Source organism: Triturus cristatus, chromosome 2_1 (genome assembly GCF_964204655.1).
Source record: "Triturus cristatus chromosome 2_1, aTriCri1.1, whole genome shotgun sequence".
Lineage (NCBI taxonomy): Eukaryota > Metazoa > Chordata > Amphibia > Caudata > Salamandridae > Triturus > Triturus cristatus.
In genome coordinates this window covers 713,289,876-713,302,168 of record NC_140581.1, presented here as the reverse complement: position 1 = coordinate 713,302,168, position 12,293 = coordinate 713,289,876, and the positions used below count along the sequence as shown (strand labels likewise).

Genomic DNA, 12,293 nt, shown 5'->3' with positions numbered 1-12,293 from the left:
GGATGCAAACCTCAGTAGTTAGGTTGGGGGACCATGATCATGGGAATTGACTCTAGTGTTTGCACTACCCCATTTCATTTCTAGCTAATATAAGGTACACTTCTCTGAACAGACTGGTGTGTGCCATTCCAAAGGAAGGTGCATCCATCCTTTCCAACTACAGGTTTCTCTTCATGGTTGGACAGTTACTTCACTGTACTGGGGCCACACCACTCTACACATTAGTAATGACATAGTTAGATGAAAACGTGAAGCCCAACTATTCTCCAGTTTACATTGGTAAGATATGTGACCTTGTGAGGAGGGAAACATCTCTGATTTGGTCATTTGTGATGTTTATCGAATAGAAAGCCAGTGATTGCAACCTAGCTGGCCAATGCCACAAGATAGTGTTTTGTGTGTAATTGCAGATGCAGTTGAGATAACAGATTGGTTGTATATTTAAAACATTTGATTTCACGTGGTCACATAAGATAAGATTTTGAGACCTCGTTTATTTTTCTGCGGGTACAAAGTGGCTTTCGCTATGAGTGGTAGTTTATTCTGCGATTTGGTGTTAATCTAAAGTATGTTTCATGCACTTTACACCTTCCATTAGAAATTACATTTGTGGAACATTACTTTAAAAATATTGGGACCAAGTCCCATAAAAAACATCTGCTCTCCAGTGGCATATTGAGAAGCAGGTAAGCAATTTACAAAAGACAGTTGTGGAAAAATGTGCTGCTTCAATTAATCATGCTCAAACATGTATTAGCTGACAGTGCCCATCTCTCGGCTTCAATTGTCACAAAGACTCACAAACAAACAAAAGCTTAGCAAATGAGACAAGCATCCTCCATTAATGTGCAGGCCTCTGAAAAACTTTACTTTTCTGTAATCAATAATGACTTGGTGCAGTGGTTCCTAACCTGTGCACCGAGGCACCCCTGGGCCCCTGACTGTTTTTGTCTGGATGTGTCCAGCTCCAGGCTGAGCACACATGAACTGCAAACAGATGCAGACACTAAGGGGCCGATTCCGATCCGGGTCGAAAGGGCACCGAACGCAATCCGGCCAGAAAAACTACGAGCCGTACGCGTGTTTTACGGCCGACTCGTACAGCTGATCGAGCGAGCAAGTACGATGCGAGCTACATGAAATTCCCCGACCAAGTCGTTTCTGGGTCCGAACCGCTCCATAAGTCTGGGTCGTAAGCTAACCGTGGCGTGCAATGGATGCAATTCACGACCGAGCGAGTACGATGCACGCGTCGGACAGCCTGTGCGAGCCGGAGTGTCCGGCTTGCAAATTGTCTGGGTGGTTGCCTTTGGGGGTCCGCGTCCGACCCCCTGTCACCCGCAGCCCTACGACTCGGACACACAGGCATGTACGGTGCGGATGGCACCGACGCGTACCCACTGTAGGGGGGCCCTTGTCCGTGACGTACCCATTCAGTCAATGGGAGCCCATGTATGCGTCGTACGAACGGCTCCCATTGACTTCTATGGGAGTCCGACTGAACCGAGTCTGGAAGCATACGGCTGCATCGTACTCGCTCGGTCGGACTGCAGGACTCTGGCTCGGTCGGAAACACTCCAGATCCGGCTCGATCGGAGTGCTTTCCGACCCAGATCGGAATCGGACCCTAAATGGTACGAGGGTGAACGAATATTGGTAAAAGAGAGAGTAGACAAATCTTTGTATTTCAAACACCATTCTCCATTCCTTCATCCCAATTATTTCCAGGTATTAAAATGGAAGTACTACAGAGGATGGGCTTTGAACCCACCCTCGACCAAAACAATAAAAAGTAATGTGATGGGGAGCCGCAGCCAAAGGCCAATTGGTCAAGGGAACTGGGACGTAATGTTTTTTATGGTAATAGGAAGAGGAGTGTTATAATTCAGTTGTTTTAATAGTGGTGTGTGGATATCCATTTTTTAGGGCATGAGTATTTATTTATTTATGTACTTTTTTGTGCCTTTTGTTCTAGGAGTGGGATCTAAGTGCTAAACTGTACAAGGAAATGGAGGGTTTAATTTTTTTTTAAATGGTGGGGTGTTAGTATTTATTTTTTGATGTGTGAGTATTAATTTATCTTTCACCTATAATTTTTCAATGCATTTACCTTTTAATAGTTTTCTTTAATTAAATTTATTTTTATCTTTTATTTTGTGTCTATAGCTCCGGGACGTGATTTTTTGGAGGTGTGGGGATTTATTCAATTCTAAATTCTAAATGTGTTATGCAATTTTTTTAAAATGTTTCTATTTTATTTCAGTTTTATGGCATCAGGTGAACGATATAAGAGTTATAGTGGAATGGGCTGGGAGTGTTTTAAATGTATTTCTTTTTAAAATGATAGGGTGTTCGTATATATTTTTTGAGGTGCAAGTATTTCGTTTTTACTGTAAATTTGCATACAATTATTTTAACCTTCTTAAATTTTATGTTTCTTTCTCTCTCTCTCTTGCTGAGAAAAAGTAGGGGTCCTAAAACGTGTTTTCTCCATTCATTTTTCAATAGGATAGTGTTACAGCCCCAACGACTGAACAGGTTTAAAGCAAATCTGTCTGGGAGCAAGGCCTTGTTCTGGAAAGTGTGCTTTTTGCGATTTGGTGTAAAGCTATTCAGTAGGTTTTGACAGCGGTGGTTTCTCTTTGAGGGCTTATTGGTATTGCCCCCCCCCTATATTTGGCCCCCAAGCCCCCCAATTTTATGTAGATAAAATGTACAGTTTAGTTTACTTTTTTTCGAGCCTGAGGCCTGTGGTTTAGTTTCTGTGTGACATGATGATGAGTAGTGGACTGGGCTTCACCTCCTGGTCATTGAACACTTGCGCTTCAAAGTGCGCATGTCAGTTTGGCTGACTGCCTTTCTGTAGCCATAGTGAGTAGGAGAGGCGATGCCAGCCGTAGCCCCCTAGAATCAGAATGAGTGTTGGTGTTACATGCCTGATCCAATCCTGGAGCTGCTGTCAGCGAGGTAACAGCGCCAGGTTTGGCCAGGACACACAGTTAGCCCTTTGGTCCGCAGTAGCCCTGCACATGAGGCGGTGCCATGGAAAACCTGACCACTCATTGCATGGCTTTATTTTCAGCTATGATGTGAAGTGCAGAGTTACCAGGTTGCTGTTTTCTCCACTGCCAGTTATATGTTGATGACACTTTTGTAGATATTGTGGCATTGTGCAATGCTAACATTAATATTGTGGCAATGTATGTGCTTGCCCCGGTAGATTGTCTGTGATGTGGCATCAATGGCAAGGTGTGGGGTGCCCGTGCTTTCCTTCACCAAAGTAGTAGTTTACATGCCTGTGTTTATGTCCTGACAAATCGAGTCAGCCTGAATAAAACGGCCAAAATTAGGCACTTCCACCCCTTCCAACTGCAAAAAATCAGTACAAATTATTTGTCAGGACACTGCTAAACGGACCTGGACGGGTTTACCCCAAAGAGAAAAAAGGGGTAAATTGGGGTGTTTAAAAAAAAAAATATATATATATATATATGTTTTTTGATTATGGTTCAAGGAGTGGGATGTAATGTTTTTTTATGGTAATTGGAAGGGGAGTGTTCTACATTTTATTTTAATAGTGGTGTGTGGATATTCATTTTGTAGGGCATGAGTATTTATTTATTCATGCACTTTTTTAGTGCCTATGGTTCTAGGAGTGGGATCTAAGGGCTAAACAGTACTAGGACAGGGAGGGATTAAATTTGTTTCTTTTTTTATATGGTGGGTATTAATTTATCTTTCACCTATAATTTTTCAATGCATTTACCTTTTAATAGTTTTCTTTAATTACATCTTATTTTTATCTTTTATTTTGTGTCTATAGCTCCGGTACGTGGTTATTTTGAGGTGTGGGGATTTATTTATTTCTAAATTATAAATGTGTTATGCAATTCTTTTTAAATGTTTCTATCTTATTTCAGTTTCATGGTTTCAGGAGCAGGATGTAAGGGTTATAGGGGTATGGGCTGGGAGTGTTTTAAATTTGTTTCTTTTTAAAATGATAGGGTGTCCGTATATATTTTTTGAGGTGTAAGTATTTCATTTTAATTGTAAATTTGCATGCATTTATTTTTACCTTTTTAAATTTTATGTTTCTCTCTCTCTCTCTCTCTCTCTCTCTATTGCTGAGAAAAAAGGGGGGGTGCTGTTCCATAGGGGTCATCATCTCGTTGGCCGCCCTATAAATAGATTTATCTACCGCTGCGTAAAAATCATCGTCCCACTGTAGGTAGGACGCAGAATCCTCCTCTTCATAATTTTCCTGCTCCATATTAATGGGCCGCTCTGGGCTGAGGTGAAAGAAACCCTGGAGGAGCACACACGCAGAGCGTGAAGATTAGGGGCTGAGGGTCTCCCAGCAACTACGTAGGGCCAGAGGCACAAATTTATCGGGGTGATCAACCCCAGGACACCAAACACCCACAACTAGTACAGGGGCTCAAGCTGCCTGTCTGGCGTCCACTGACAAGGCACCTAGGTCCAACACCAGTACCTACCCCCGCAGCCACAGGGCGTGAAGAGGAAACATCTAGTGCACCGCACTGCTACCGACCTGAAATCGGGCGTGATACACAAGTTTTAGGGGCAAATACAGACCCAGGAGCACTGGGCGATTCAGGCAGCAGAAAACGGGCGCAGACAGCACCAGCCGAACGGAGCGCGAGGCAGTACTCTATGACTGAACGTGCTCCATGGCTGACAAGTCGCGGCGCCCCCATAGCGTCCTCTAGGGGCGGCAGACCGCACCGCGGCCACTATCGGACGGGGCAGAGAGACGCCTAAGGACTTCTGAGTGTTCCTGCGGCTAAGGGGAATCTGTAAAGGAAACACACATCAAGGAATCAGTCCAAGGCACAGAGACCCCAAAGCGAATACACACAGCACCGACAGCATTCGGTAAGGACAAAAGAGAAAAACACTTAACTCTAGCTGCCGAGCAGCGAAGAAAAAGGAAGTGCAAGAGAGACCACAGAGATTTATTGGATGAGACCCATTGAACACTATGGAAGGACTATTTAGACTGTTGTTTTCTTTCCTTGGCTTTTGGGAAATGTAGTTGTGATATGTTGTTTGGTTAAAGCTGCTGTGGAAATTGGTTATTTAAAGCGAAGAAAGAATGAGCATAACCCTCGCCTCCGATCCTGATATAGAATTGCTCACGCAAAGAATACATTTACTGTAAGGATTGGCAAACTGAACCAAGGATTTATTGGGGTTGAGCGTACTACTTTTTAACTTGTGCAAAGGCAGAGCAGTTACTCTTGGTGATTTTGTAGAATGTAATCCTGCACATAACCACTATGCCTCTACAACTGAGGTAAGCATGAGAGAAAATGTTCAACAAATGAAGACCTGAATTGAGACGTGTGGTTCATTTCTAAGGGAGGTGGCTATGAATTTCTCTGTTCCTGTAATCCAAAATCTGTGTTGTCTTTGCATAATGCAAGGCAACACAAAGGATGAAATAAGATTTACAAAACCAGAGAAGGGGCGATTTGAGCCAGTTTATATAATTTTGTAAAGAAATGTAACACAAGCAAAAGATTACATTTTGTAATGATTGGCATCTCATGGTCGAGCATAGACCTTCCAGTGCATCCAACCCGTTGAGTTTGACTGAAATCAGGAAATCTGTGATTTTGCCAAAACAGTACCCCACCCCTACCATGACGTAATGAGGAGCAATATCTTTTATAATTAGAACATCATTTTAATCTTTGTTTTTTTCTGTGAATTTCTAGACTTTTCTTTAATTTAAAGTTAGATTTTCTGAACATACATAACGCCAACCCCATGTCACGAATAGTCTTTGGCTGCAGGCCAGGCCCTACAGAGAGCCCCTAGTGGGCAGCCAACAGCCCACCCACCAGCTCCCCTGCCAGCACCCATCCTAGCTGTGGGCATGAGCTGGGAATTCTTAATTTGTTTGTTTTTTTATTATTGGAGAGGGGCATATTGTCCCCCTCCATGAGCCAATACTGACTCAGGGCAACCCAGGTCCATATGCATTTTGAAAGGGAGGGGGTGCATGCACCACCAAACCATTATAGGCCTCGGGGACCCCACCCCCAGGGGCTGATTTTTTGGACTTGTGGGGATTTATTCAATTCTAAATTCTAAATGTGTTATGCAATTTTTTTAAAATGTTTCTATTTTATTTCAGTTTTATGGCATCAGGAGAACGATATAAGAGTTATAGTGGAATGGGCTGGGAGTGTTTTAAATGTATTTCTTTTTAAAATGATAGGGTGTTCGTATATATTTTTTGAGGTGCAAGTATTTAGTTTTTACTGTAAATTTGCATACAATTATTTTTACCTTCTTAAATTTTATGTTTCTTTCTCTCTCTCTCTTGCTGAGAAAAAGGAGGGGTCCTAAAACGTGTTTTCTCCATTCATTTTTCAATAGGATAGTGTTACAGCCCCAACGACTGAACAGGTTTAAAGCAAATCTGTCTGGGAGCAAGGTCTTGTTCTGGAAAGTGTGCTTTTTGCGATTTGGTGTAAAGCTATTCAGTAGGTTTTGACAGCGGTGGTTTCTCTTTGAGGGCTTATTGGTATTGCCCCCTCCCCCCTATATTTACAGCTACGGCTTGCATCACCTCCCCTACTCACTAAGGCTACAGAAAGGCAGTTAGCCAACCAGACGTGTGCACTTTGAAGCGCGAATGTTCAATGACCAGGAGGTGAAGCCCCGCCCACTACTCATCATCGTGTCACACAGAAACTAAACCACAGGCCTGAGGCTGGAAGAAAAGTAAATTGAACTGTACATTTTATCTACATACAATTCGGGAGATGGGAGGCCAAATATAGGGGGGGCAATGCCAATAAGCCCTCAAAAATAAATCATCGCTGTCAAAACCTACTGAATAGATGTACACCAGATCACAAAAAGCACACTTTCCAGACCAAGACCTTGCTCCTGGTCAGATTTGGTTCAAAACAGACACCCTGGTAATCCTGTACTTCACATCATAGCTGAAAATAAAGCCATGCAATGAGTGGCCAGGTTTTCCATGGCAGTACCTAATGCGCAGGGCCACTGGGGACCAAAGGCCTAACTGTGTGTCCTGGCCAATCCTGGCGCTGTTCCCTCACTGACAGCAGCTCCAGGATTGAATCAGGCATGTAACACCAACACTCATTCTGATTCTAGGGAGCTACGGCTGGCATCACCTCCCCTACTCACTATGGCTACAAAAAGGTAGTCAGCCAACCTGACATGCGCACTTTGAAGCACGAATGTTCAATGACCAGGAGGTGAAGCCTCACCCACTACTCCTCATCATGTCACACAGAAACTAAACCACAGGCCTGAGGCTGGGAGGCCAAATATAGGGGGGGCAACGCCAATAAGCCCTCAAAAATAAACCGCAGCTGTCAAAACCTACTGAATAGATTTACACCAAATCACAAAAAGCACACTTTCCAGACCAAGACCTGGCTCCCGGCCAGATTTGGTTTAAACCTGTTCAGTCGTTTGGGCTGTAACACTGTCCTATTGAAAAATGAATAGGGAAAACACGTTTTAGGACCCCCCCTTTTTCTGGCCGACAAAATTGAACAGTTGTGCGCAAGAGTAGGTCAGCCAATGGCTGGTCCTTCGTCGCCGGCTGGAGAGTCCGTGGGGGACCAGTATGGCAACGACGGACCTCCCCCCAAGAAAAAGTGTGAGGTTGGGGTGGATAAGGACGCGTTTGCGCACCTTAAGCAGGCCTTTTTGGATCACACTGTGCCCATTGAACTTCCCCAAGAGCCAGTGCCATCAGGCCCTGACCCGCGGCCGGCTTCCCCTCAGACACAAGCAGGAGACCCCCCTGAGGGGTCGGACGATGAGGCGGGCTCCTCAAGGTCTAGGCGGCTGTCTGGCTGGTTTGTTTGGCGAGCCCTTCGTCAAGGAACTGGGCAAGTTTGTCGCCACATTTACTTCCCTGGATAAAGCCCAGGCGAACATGAAAAGAGTTTTCCATCCTCGGGTTTTCCGCGGGGCCGGTCGGATCAATCTGGCCGCTTTCAGACCCAAAACCCCCAGGGTAGGGGTCAAGGCTCCGGACATGGGCAGTACCAAACGGACCAGTGTTTCAACAACTTTTACCCGACCAGAGGACAATGCTTCCGGGGCCACGGCAGATACAAAGGCGGCAGTAACGGAAACACCAACAGTGAGTGTTTTGCCCGCTGCGGTGTTGCAAGTTGGGGGCAGGTTGGCGCAGTTCTTGCCCGCTTGGGAAGCGCTTACAAGGGACGCTTTGGTTCTACAGACGGTGCGGGGGTTTCAGATAGAGTTTTATGGTTCTCCCCGTCAGGCCGTCAGGCCTCAACCCATAGTTTTCTCCTCGGCCGACGCTGTCTTGATAGATGAAGAAGTGGGCGATCTCCTTGCAAGGGAGCAGTTTGCCGTACGGATGTTCACCCTGGGGGCTTCCTCAACAACATCTTCTTGGTGGACAAGTCCGACGGGGGGCGGAGACCGGTGATCCATCTTTGGGAGTTCAACGAGTGGCTGGTGTACAAACACTTCCAAATGGAGGGCATTCATCTGCTCAGAGACATCCTCCGGCCCCTCGATTGGATGGTGCGTCTGGACTTGAAGGACGTTTACCTAGTGGTCCCAATATTCCCACCGCACAGGCGGTTCCTTCAGTTTCTTTGGCGCAGTCTGGCTTACGAATTTGTGTGTCTCACGTTCGGCCTTTTGTCGGCCCTGTGGTGCTTCACCAAGGTTCTCAAACCGGCAGTGGAATACTTGAGAGCGCACGAAGTCCACTTGATCGTCTACTTAGACGATATTCTCATTTTGGCTCAATGACCGGTGCAGTTGCGCACCCACCTGCAGATGGCAGTGTCCTTGCTTCAGGACTTGGGTTTCGTGATCAACGAGCAGAAGTCGCTCCTGATCCCGACAATCCTAGGTTTCGTTATAGTCTCGGCTTCGCTCAGCGTGCCCTCCAGGAAAGTGGCGAAGATTCGTCACGAAATCTGCCAAACCCTAGCCAGGCAGAGGACCTCTCTGCATCAGATTGCGCATCTGGTGGGCCTGTTTTCGGCTTCCATTCAAGCAATATTCCCGGGCCCGCTGCACTACCGTGCCCTTCAGAGTTTGAAGGCACATCATTTGCGGAAAGGTCTGACGTATTCACAGGTGGTTCCTCTGACGGACGAGGTGAGAGATGAGTTGGAGTGGTGGCAAGCGCACATGGAGGCCTGGAATGGGAAAGCTATCTTCGGTTACGCTCCCGACTTGGTGATCGAGTCGGATGCCAGCCGGGAAGGCTGGGGAGCGCGCTGTGGGGATTTCTCCACCGGCGGAAGTTGGTCTCCTCAAGAGCAGCTTCTTCACATCAATTGCTTAGAGCTGCTGGCGGGCTCTTTCGCAGTCCGTTCCTGGACTAAGGACCAAGGACCAGGTCCAAGCCTCAGTGCTCCTGAAAATGGACAATGTGTTGGCGGTCCGGTATATCAATCTCTCTGACGGCAGAATACCTCCCAGGTCGGGACAACTTAGTGGCGGACTGGCACTCCCGATACTTGTGGGACGCCAGTGTGTGGAAGCTGGACCCGGAGATTTTTCTCCATCTGCAGGAGTGGTGGGGACCCTTCTCCATCGATCTCTTTGCATGTCGCCTCAATCATCAGCTGCCCCGGTTCAGTTGGAGACCGGATCCGCTGGCGACAGATGCGTTCACCCAGGATTGGAGTCAGGAGAAAGGGTATGCGTTTCCTCTGTTCTCCATGATCACTCGGACGGCAGCCCTGGTTCGCAGACAGGGGGCCTCTGTGGTTCTGGTGACGTCGCTCTGGAGGTTGCAAGTTTGGTTTCCGATTCTACTGGAACTTTCTTCGGATTCTCCAATCCGACTCCTCCATACTCCCCTCCTCCCGACGAGTTCGGAGGGTATTCCTCGCCGGTTGGTGGAGGGCGGATCCTTTCAGCTCATGGCCTGGCGGATTACAGGCAACGATGGAACACGCTGAGCTCCTACTCTCCAGGGCCTGGGCAGATAGCACGTCCAAAAGGTACAAGTCAGCTTGGACGCGATGGGTATGTTGGTGTTTGCGACGGGAAGTAGATCCTGTGGTCGCAGATTTGACACACGTTCTTAATTATCTGGCGGGACTAGCTAAAAAAGGCTTGGCTTATAGGTCCGTGAACACGGTTCGATCGGATATTTCAGCAGGGCATGCTCCATTGGATGGAGCGCCCCTGAGGGAACATCCCTTTGTTTGCAGTCTTCTCAGGGGCATCCGGTTGTCGTTGCCTCCTGAGCCCCGCTATTCAGCTCTTTGGGACGTGAACCAGGTGTTGAACCTATTTCTGTCCTGGAAGCCCAACCGCTTCCTTTTGAGGAAGGAGTTGTCAGCTAAGCTGGCGATGTGGCTATGCCTGGTGTCCTGCAGGAGGGTCCAATACTCGCACGATTTCTTACCCTGCTTTTGGGGAATCTCCAAAGCTCTGTGTGGTTCAATGCCTTAAAGCCTACGAGGCGGTTTCCTCTCCCACTATAGCCCGCTGGGTGCGGTGGGTGAAGCAAGAGGCGGGCATCAATACAAGAACTTTTGGTGCCCATTCAGCATGTGGAGCTATGGCTTCGAAAGCATTTAGCCTAGGCTCTCAGTTAGAAGACCTGATGAGAGCAGCAGATTGGTCATCTGACTCTACCTATAAAAGGTTCTATTTTAAGCCAGTGCTGAATGTGGCCCAGGTGGTCATAGATAATCTTTGAAGGAGCATAATCCTCGCCTCTGGTCCAGACATAGAATAGAAATTTGCCTAGCCTACGAGTAGGTAAGTTTCAATTCTATTAAGGACGCGGAAGCGAGGATTATCCCTCCCCGCAGTCTCGCTGGTTGTGGATCCCCCCTGTATGGTCGTAAGTAATCTTTTCAGTTTGATCTGAGGGTCATATGATGTTGCTGAATTGAATTTCTTTCAAGCTGTATTATGGTTTTGCTTTGATGTTTATTTAGTGCTGTGGTTTACATTACCTTTTTTCATGATGCACTGTTGATTGAATATGCTTTTGCATGATTATAGTTCCTTGGCTGTTCAGTGTTGGTTTTTAATTTTTTTTCAAGGAATGATAATTCGAAACATGATGCGTGAGCAAGGGAGAGTTCCGCCAGCGAAGAAAGAGGAAGTGCAAGAGAGACCACAGAGATTTATTGGATGAACACTATGGAAAGATTATTTAGAGACTGATGTTTTCTTTCCTTGGACTTTTGGGAAATGTAGTTGTGATATGTTGTTTGGTTAACGCTGCTGTGGAAATTGGTTATATTAAAGCGAAGAAAGAATGAGCATAATCCTCGCCTCCGCATCCTTAATAGAATTGAAACTTACCTACTCGTAGGCTAGGCAAAATTCTATTCATTTCCCCTTATAGATAAAATGTAGTTTGCTTTTGAAATGTTTTCCATCCTTACCGGTATAAAATGAGGAAATCAAATTATTACTGTTTTATTTAATTACTCAATTTGACATTATTTTAGAAATTTCATGTGCTGATTTCTTTTACAAATGTTCTCTTGTGTAGTCTTTTGGAATTGTTTGTCTAGATAGTTTTCTTGGGTTGAGTCTGAAATACATAGAAAATATGTATATTAAGTATGCATCTGTAATCCTTTTCATTTATTCTCATTTTTCTAACCTGTTAAATAAAAAGTCAAATTATTGGAACTTGATGGAGAATATTTTAATTTTATTTATTTCCTCCTTTAGCTTTGAATTTTTTTTAATTTAACATGTATGCTTATGTGATATGATTTATCTTTTTATTTAAATTTCCAAAGGTTCCTGATTTTGTAATTAAAGCTGGAGTCTTCAATATAGAGGTATTCAAACGTTTCCTTTAAGTATTTCTTCAGTTTCAGTGGGATTGTTGTATTACTGGATTTAGAATTGGGTAAACTGTTGGGAAAAATTAAAAATACAATTTTAAATGTAATTTTATTATTTTTTTACCTTGGTATTTTATTTACTTTTTATGGTATTTATTGCTAAGACTCGCTTACTCACTTTGTCACCTAGATGGAGCTACTGCCCTCTAAAATGATGTGCTGCTGCTAGAGTCATGCTGTCACCTCAGAGGCTGGCATCGACTGATTTCAAAATGGTGGACGTCAACATTTAAACTATTGTTATTTTTTCTACATAATCATCGATATTTATAATACAATGTGTTTTAAATTGTATGTTTTTTAATAATTATTCATGTGACTGAAACCTAATTTAAATTGTAAGATGACATAATAATTTTGACCTTCATTTTCAAATGTCACCACCATATTTGT

At 45.0% G+C, this 12,293-nt stretch overlaps 1 long non-coding RNA gene across 1 annotated transcript in view; it reads left to right on the top strand.

Moving 5' to 3' along the window:
- Positions 1-11,128, top strand: part of LOC146865787 (uncharacterized) — a 175,943-nt gene extending 164,815 nt beyond the window's left edge. Inside the window, exon 3 of the long non-coding RNA XR_014976700.1 lies at positions 11,079-11,128. This is a non-coding gene — a long non-coding RNA (uncharacterized LOC146865787). The remainder of the gene's footprint in view (positions 1-11,078) is intronic.
- The last annotated feature ends 1,165 nt before the right edge of the window (positions 11,129-12,293 follow it).